The following is an 8,915-nucleotide window of genomic DNA, read 5'->3' as shown; positions in this document are numbered from 1 at the left end:
TAAACCTAAAAATTATTGTGAACTACAGTAGTTCACATTTACAAAAAGGTGCTTAGAATTATATAATGAGCATCCAAGTACCTGTCATTTCATTTAAGAAATAAAAACCGGCTGGGTGCCATGGCTTACGCCTGTAATCCCAAGACTTTGGGAGGCTGAGGCGGGCGGATCACCTGAGGTCGGGAGTTTGAGACCAGCCTGACCAACATGGAGAAACCCTGTCTCTCCTAAAAATACAAAATTAGCTGAGTGTGGTGGCGCATGCCTGTAATCCCAGATACTTGGGAAGCTGAGGCGTGAGAATCGCTTGAACGCAGGAGGCAGATGTTGCAGTGAGCCGAGATCGTCCCATTGCACTCCAGCCTGGGCAACAAGAGTGAAACTACGTCTCAAAAAACAAAAACAAAAAAGAAATAAAAACCAGCATTATCTCATTATTTTCTGCTTTTATTTTCATGAACTGTTTCCTTCTGTTTTCATTTAGTATATCCATACCTCTTTAGGGGTGTTTAAGTCATTTGTTTGCAGTCTTAGAAAATAACATTAGTCTTTAAGTTATGAATATTCCTATGACACAGCTTTAGTTGTATCCCATAGGTTCTGATGTGGTGTTTTCACTGTTGACATTTTCTAGAAATCTGTAGCTTCACTTTTTTCCTTCTTAATTCCTTATTTTTACATGACTTCGTGAGAACAATATTTTTGAGTTCTTGTATGTTAAAAAATTATTCTTGGCCGGGCACAGTAGCTCACTCTTGTAATCCCAGCACTTTGGGATTATCATCATCATCATCATCATCATCATCATCATCATCATCATCTTTTTAGAGCCTCTGTACTTGATTTTTTTTGCCTGGGTGCCCCAAAGATTCATTATCTTTACATTTCAGTAACATTTCTAGAATGTATCTCATAGTGCAAACATAGTGTGTTTTTTTTTTTTGTTTTTTGTTTTCGTTTTTGTTTTGGGACAGAGTTTCACTCTTGTTGCCCAGGTTGAAGTGTGCAATGGCTCAATCTTGGCTCACCTCAACCTCCGCCTCCCAGGTTCAAGCAATTCTCCTGCCTCAGCCTCCCGAGTGGCTGGAATTACAGGCATGCGCCACCACGCCCATTTAATTTTGTATTTTTAGTAGAGATGGGGTTTCTCCATGTTGGTCAGGCTGTCTGGGACTCCCGACCCCAGGGGATCCGCCCGCCTCCGCCTCCCAAAATGTTGGGATTACAGGCGTGAGCCACCGCGCCCGGCCCATAGTGTGTTTTCTCTTTCTTTTTTTTTTTTTTTTTTTTTTGAGACGGAGTCTCGCTCTGTCGCCCAGGCTGGAGTGCAGTGGCCGGATCTCAGCTCACTGCAAGCTCCGCCTCCTGGGTTCACGCCATTCTCCTGCCTCAGCCTCTCGAGTAGCTGGGACTACAGGCGCCCGCTAACACGCCCTGCTAATTTTTTGTATTTTAGTAGAGACGGGGTTTCACCGTGTTAGCCAGGATGGTCTCGATCTCCTGACCTTGTGATCCGCCCGTCTCGGCCTCCCAAAGTGCTGGGATTACAGGCTTGAGCCACCGACGGAGTCTCTCTCTGCCGCCCAGGCTGGAGTGCAGTGGCCGGATCTCGGCTCACTGCAAGCTCCGCCTCCCGGGTTTACGCCATTCTCCTGCCTCAGCCTCCTGAGTAGCTGGGACTACAGGCGCCCGCCACCTCGCCCTGCTAGTTTTTTTGTATTTTTTAGTAGAGATGGGGTTTCACCGGGTTAGCCAGGATGGTCTCGATCTCCTGACCTCATGATCCTCCCGTCTCGGCCTCCCAAAGTGCTGGGATTACAGGCTTGAGCCACCGCGCCCTGCCTTTTTTTTCTTTTTGAGACGGAGTTTCGCTCTTGTTGCCCAGGCTGGAGTGCAATGGTGCGATCTCGGCTCATCGCAACTTCCGCCTCCCAGGTTCAAGCACTTCTCCTGCCTCCGCCTCCTGAGTAGCTGGGATTACAGGCATGCACCAGCACACCCGGCTAATTTTGTATTTTTAGTAGAGACAGAGTTTCTCCATGTTGAGGCTGGTCTCGAACTCCTGACCTCAGGTGATCCGCCTGCCTCGGCCTCCCAAAGTGCTGGGATCATAGTATGTTTTTTCAGAAGTAGATTGAAGTCGTTTTTTACTTCAGAAATATTTTCCAGAATTATATCTTATTATTATTATTATTATTATTATTATTATTATTATTATTATTATTTGAGATGGAGTCTTGCTCTATGGCCAGGCTGGAGTGCAGTGGTGCAATCTCAGCTCACTGCAGCCTCCGTCTTCCGAGTTCCAGCGATTCTCCTGCCTCAGCCTCCTTAGTAGCTGGGACTACAGGCACATGCCACCAGTCTCAGCTAATTTTTGTATTTTTGGTAGAGATGAGGTTTCACCATGTTGGCCAGGATGGTCTCGATCTCTTGACCTCCCAATTTGCCTGCGGCAGCCTCCCTATATATATCTTTAAGTAGGTATTGTATTCCATTGTTTCTGTTTCGTCTAGGAATTCCAGTTAAGCACTAGTTGGCTGTTCTTTGCCTATCAATTGTAGCTATATTCTCCCCACCCCCTTAATCCTTTTAATTTGGCAGATCTTGGAAAGCACTAGAAAAGAAAAATTGCTTCCTGAAGATGTATCTCTTACTTGCAGTAAAGTAGGGACTACAATGTAGCTCTGTAGGGAAGACCCAGTTTAGTTTTTACCAAGGAGAGAGCCTGCAGGCTGTGAAATTCAGGAGGTTCATTTGTGTGACTCACCTCTCTGCCTTCTGCTTAGTTCCAGGTCCTCCACCATTATGGAATTGCTCCATCCCTTTGTATGCAAATGCAAGTTCCTGAGCCCTCATCCTACCTGCAGTGGGGTGCCTAGTACTCCAGCATTTCTGGGCTTCACATGGGAATGTATGTCTCCTAGGCATTATGTACTTTAGCTTTCTGCTTCTGTGGCATTGTCAGTCTCACTCAGGGTCAGGACATACAGCTCTTCTCCCTGCCCTGCTGTCTGTCTAAAGGAAGCTCTTTTCCTTGATATCCCTAAAGAAACAGACATTTGGGTATAGCCAACTGTTAGAAAAGTTTAGGGGGACAGAGGAGAGTCATCTTACAGAATGACAGAGCAAAAAACTTAAAATTGATTGTTGCATGTTCCCTTTCCTGAGTCTCTTGCCCATTGCACCCAGTGGGGTTTCCCCACTCCTAGTCCCTTCCTGGGGCCTCAGCTTCTCATCAGCTTTCATGCTATTCCTTATTTTTAAACTGTTTTCAGGCTGGGTACAGTGGCACCTGCCTATAATCCCAGCACTTTAAGAGGCCAAAGCAAGAGGATCGTTTGAAGCCAGGAGTTTGAGAGCAGCCTGGGCAACAAAGTGAGAGGAACACGATGAAACTCATGGACAAGACCTCCTTCCCCACTGATGTCTGTCTGCTGAAGGGTGCCACAGAAAGACATACTCTACTGGAGATGAATTATGCATTTTCCTTAAGAGGCAGATAGAGCTTTACCAATTTTTTCAACAACGTTCCCCCATTAGATAGTCTTTCTTAGTTTACCGTTTCTTTTTTCCATCTGGTTGTAACCTCCACAAGTTGTGTCTCTTTTGTTTTCTACATTATAACCAACAACTAGCACATAACGAGTACCCAATACACACTGAACGAACTAACGAATGAATGAAGGAATGAATGAGTAGGTGGCTTATAGGAAACCCCTGGGGCCAGGGACTCTGCAACATTACCATGTAATGTTTCTTTCTCCTGGGAAGCAGAGAGAAACAACAGACGGTATCTCTTAATCTCTCGAGGATGCTACTCCCAGGACTGCCTGCAATTTCCCAGAAGATAAGCCACCAGTTACAGAAAGGAAGCAGCTGCCTGTAGGGCCTGCAAGTTTCCTGCTGCACGTCACCCTATGTTCAGAAGTTATCCTGGCTGGGCCAGGCATGGTGGCTCACGCCTGTAATCCCAGCACTCTGGGGATGCTGAGGCGGGCGGATTGCTTGAGTCCAGGGGTTTGAGACCAGCCTGGGCAACATGGAGAAACCCCATCTATACAAAAAATTAGCCGGACATGGTGGCATGTGCCTGTAGTCCCAGCTACTTGGGAGGCTGAGGTGGAAGAATCACCTGAGCCCAGGAGGTCGAGGCTGTAGTGAGCCAAGATCACACCACTGCACTCCAGCCTGGGTAACCAGAGTGAGACCCTGTCTCAAAAAAAAAAAAAAAAAAAAAAAAAAAAAAAAAAAAAAAAAAAAAAAAGAAGAAGAAAAAGAGAGAGAGACAGAAAGAAAAAGAAGTTACCCTGACTTTTACACTGCGGTTAATGAATAGAAAATTATCTTTCCCCTCAGTGTTCTCCCTCAGTGTTCTGGAAGAGTTTACAAATATGAATGAGGGGCTAGGAACCGTGGCTCACACCTGTGATCCCAGCACTTTGGGAGGCCGAGGCAGGGGGATCGCCTAAGGTCAGGAGTTCAAGACCAACCTGACCAACATGGTAAAACCCCATCTCTACTAAAAATACAAAAACTAGCCCGGCGTGGTGGCGGGTGCCTGTAATTCTAGCTACTCAGGAGGCTGAGACAGGAGAATCGCTTGAACCCGGGAGGTGGAGGTTGCAATGAGCTGAGATCGTGCCGTTGCACTTCAGCCTGGGCAACAAGAGTGAAACGCTGTCTCAAAAAAAAAAAAAGAAGACTATGCTTTCGGCCAGGCGTGGTGGCTCATGCCTGTAATCCCAGCACTTTGGGAGGCCGAGGCAGATGGATCACAAAGTCAGGAGATCGAGACCATCCTGGCTAACATGGTGAAACCGTGTCTCTACTAAAAAATACAAAAAATTAGCCAGGTGTGGTGGCGGGCACCTGTCGTCCCAGCTACTCGGGAGGCTGAGGCAGGAGAACGGCGTGAACCCGGGGGACAGAGCTTGCAGTGAGCCAAGATCACGCCACTGAACTCCAGCCTGGACAACACAGTGAGACTCTGTCTCAAAAAAAAAAAAAGAAAATATGATTGGCCGCTTTGGGAGGCCGAGGTGGGCGGATCACGAGGTCAGGAGTTCGAGACCAGCCTGACCAACATGCTGAAACCCTGTCTCTACTAAAAATATAAAAAAGATTAGCCGGGTGTGATGGCATGCACCTGTAATCCCAGCTACTCAGAAGGCTGAGGCAGGAGAATCAGTTGAACCCGCGAGGCAGAGGTTGCAGTGAGCAGAGATCGATCCACTACACTCCAGTTTGGGTGACAGAGGAAGACTCTATCTCAAAAAAAAAAAAAAAAAAAAAAAAAAAATATATATATATATATATATATATATATGATTAGGGGTCAGGCATGGGGGCTCACACCTATAATCTCAGCACTTTTGGAGGCTAAGGCAGGCAGATCACCTGAGGTCAGGAGTTCGAGACCAGCCTGGCCAACATGGTGAAACCCCATTTCTACTAAAAATCAAAAATTAGCTGGGTGTAGTGGTGCACACCTGTAATTGCAGCTAACTGGGAGGCTGAAACAAGAATTGCTTGAACCCAGGAGGCAGAGGTTGCAGTGAGCCACAATCACACCACTGCACTCCAGCTTCTGCACTCCAGCCAAAAAACAAAAACAAAAACAGAAATAAATAATGATTATTACCACAGGCTCTGGTTCCTGCTCTGAGGGAAGATGAGTTAAAAAGCAGTCAGAGGCTGGTGTGGTGGCTCACGCCTGTAATCCCAGCACTTTGGGAGGCTAAGTCGGGAGGATCACTTGAGGTCAGGAGTTCCAGACCAGCCTGGTCAACATGGTGAAACCCTGTCTCTCCTAAAAATATAAAATTAGCCGGGCTTGGTGGTACACAGTTGTAATTCCAGCTACTGGGGAGCCTGAGGCAGGAAAATCGCTTGAATCCGGGAAGTGGAGGTTGGAGGTGGAAGTTGCAGTTAGACGAGATCATGCCATTGCACTCCAGCCTGGGCTAAAAGAGTCTCAAAAAAAAAAAAAAGCAGTCAAAGCAGTCAGAGGTCTAATGTGCTTCACAACTGTAATTCCAGCACTTTGGGAATCCAAAGTGGGAGGACTGCTGGAGCCCAGGAGTTTGGGATCAGCCTGTGCAACATAGCAAGACCCTGTCTCTACAAAAATTAAATTAAAAAAAGCCAGTGGTGGCCGGGCACGGTGGCTCACGCCTGTAATCCCAGTACTTTGGAAGGCCGAGGTGGGCGGATCACGAGGTCAGGAGATCGAGACCATCCTGGTGAACACGGTGAAACCCTGTCTCTACTAAAAATACAAAAAAATTAGCTGGGCATGGTTGGGGGCACCTGTAGTCCCAGCTACTTGGGAAGCTGAGGCAGGAGAATCACTTGAACCCGGGAGGCAGAGGTTGCAGTGAGCTGAGACTGCACCACTGTACTCCAGCCTGGGCAACAGAGTGAGACTCCGTCTCAAAAAAAAAAAAAAAAAAAAGGGCCGGGTGCGGGGGCTCAAGCCTGTAATCCCAGCACTTTGGGAGGCCGAGACGGGCGGATCACGAGGTCAGGAGATCGAGACCATCCTGGCTAACACAGTGAAACCCCGTCTCTACTAAAAAATACAAAAAACTAGCCAGGCGAGGTGGCGGGCGCCTGTAGTCCCAGCTACTCCAGAGGCTAAGGGAGGAGAATGGTGTAAACCCGGGAGACGGAGCTTGCAGTGAGCTGAGATCCGGCCACTGCACTCCAGCCTGGGCGACAGAGCCAGACTCCGTCTAAAAAAAAAAAAAAAAAAGAAAAGAAAATACAAAAAATTAGCCGGGTGTGGTGGCGGGCACCTGTAGTCTTAGCTACTTGGGAGGCTGAGGCAGGAGAATGGTGAGAACCCGGGAGGTGGAGCGTGCCGTGAGCCAAGATTGAGCCACTGCACTCCAGCCTGGGCTACAGAGCTAGGCTCTGCCTCAAAAAAAAAAAAAAAAAAAAAAAAAAAAAAGAGCCAGTGGTATATGCTTGTCGTCCTAGCTACTTGGGAGGCTGAGGCGAGAGGATCAGTAGCTCAGAAGGAACTCCAGAACTGAGTTCTGAACAAGTGAAGCTTGAGATGCAGTGACACGATCATGGCTCACTGCACCCTCCACCTCGACCTCCTGGGCTCAATTGATCCTCCTGCCTTAGTCTTCCAGGTAGCTGAGACTAGAGGGGCGTACCACCATGCCTGGCTAATTTTTTGTACTTTTTGTAGAGATAGGGTTTTGCCATGTTGAACCTGGGAGGCAGAAGTTGCAGTGAGCCGAGATCGCGCCACTGCATTCCAGCCTGGCGACAGAGCAAGACTCCATCTCAAAAAAAAAAAAAAAAAGAAAGGGAGAGCTGGGTGTGGTGGCTCATGCCTGTAATCCCAGCACTTTGTGAGGCCAAGACAGGTGGATCACAAGGTCAGGAGATTGAGACCATCCTGGCCAACATGGTGAAATCCCTTCTCTACTACAAATACAAAAATTAGCTGGGCTTGGTGGAGCATGCCTATAATCCCAGCTACTCGACAGGAGAATTACTTGAACCAGGGAGTTGGAGGTTGCAGTGAGCTGAGATCGCACCACTGTACTCCAGCCTGGCGATAGAGTGAGACTCCATCTCAAAAAAAAAAAAAAAAAAAAAAAGAATCAAGTCATATACTTAAGATTGATATATTTCACCAAATGTAAATTATGCTTCAAGAAACAAAACCCTTCCATGCATGAAATACCTAGGGTGACATCTGTTTCCTGCACTGAATACCTGATTTTGGGAGAGGAGCCCTAAGACAAGAGACAGGAAGAGGGGCTGAGAGCATGCAGGGCACCAGCAATGTGGCAAGAAGCTGGGAGCGTGGAGGGACGTGACCAGGGAGAAATCTCCAGTATTGGGAGAGGCCTGTGAATTTTAGGAACTCTGATATCTAACTCTCAAGGCATGTCCTTGCCAAGCAGCAATACAATTAAGTGTGCCTAATCTTACGGCTCCCGCACTTTTTTTTTTTTTTTTTTTTTTTTTTTTTTTTTTTGAGACGGAGTCTCGCTCTGTCGCCCAGGCTGGAGTGCAGTGGCCGGATCTCAGCTCACTGCAAGCTCCGCCTCCCGGGTTTACGCCATTCTCCTGCCTCAGCCTCCTGAGTAGCTGGGACTACAGGCGCCTGCCACCTCGCCCGGCTAGTTTTTTGTATTTTTTAGTAGAGACGGGGTTTCACCGTGTTAGCCAGGATGGTCTCGATCTCCTGACCTCGTGATCCGCCCGTCTCGGCCTCCCAAGTGCTGGGATTACAGGCTTGAGCCACCACGCCCGGCGGCTCCCGCACTTTTAATTGTTCTTCCTGAAAGAATTCGATATGAAGCCGCTAGAGCCCAGAGGGGAGCAGGCAGGATTGATTATTGAACTAATCAACATTTATGCCCTCTTGGCTATACTAGGCAGAGTTGGTTTTATTATAGTTGAGGTGTGATTATGCACACGGTATTGTGTCAGTGGCAGGCGATCAGCCACACAATGTCCTGAGGCCTGATGAGAGGACTATGTCATCCACAGTCCCAGAGGAGGAGCTGGCTGTAGCGGGGACCGACCCAGGAGCCGCAGTGAGCCAAGCCCCCTCCTCCTGAGACCCCTGAGAGGGAGTCTCATGCCAGACCCTATTTTGTCCCACATCATGGCTGGAACCATCTTACATGGCTGGTCAAGGCAAGGATAATCCCAGGAAGTCAGAGGTCTTGGAGACTGTGTATTGTAGGAAAAAAAAAAAATACTAGAAAAGACACTGGAGTGTCACCAGCAGTCACCCCTGGATGGTGGCATTATGTTTTTTGGGGGTTTTTTTTTTGAGATGGAGTCTCACTCTGTCCCCTAGGCTGGAGCGCAGTGGCGTGATCTTGGCTCACTGTAACCTCTGTCTCCTGGGTTCAGGCAATTTTCCTGCCTCAGCC

This window comes from Piliocolobus tephrosceles, chromosome 20 (assembly GCF_002776525.5).
Source record: "Piliocolobus tephrosceles isolate RC106 chromosome 20, ASM277652v3, whole genome shotgun sequence".
NCBI lineage: Eukaryota > Metazoa > Chordata > Mammalia > Primates > Cercopithecidae > Piliocolobus > Piliocolobus tephrosceles.
This window is presented reverse-complemented; position numbering follows the sequence as displayed.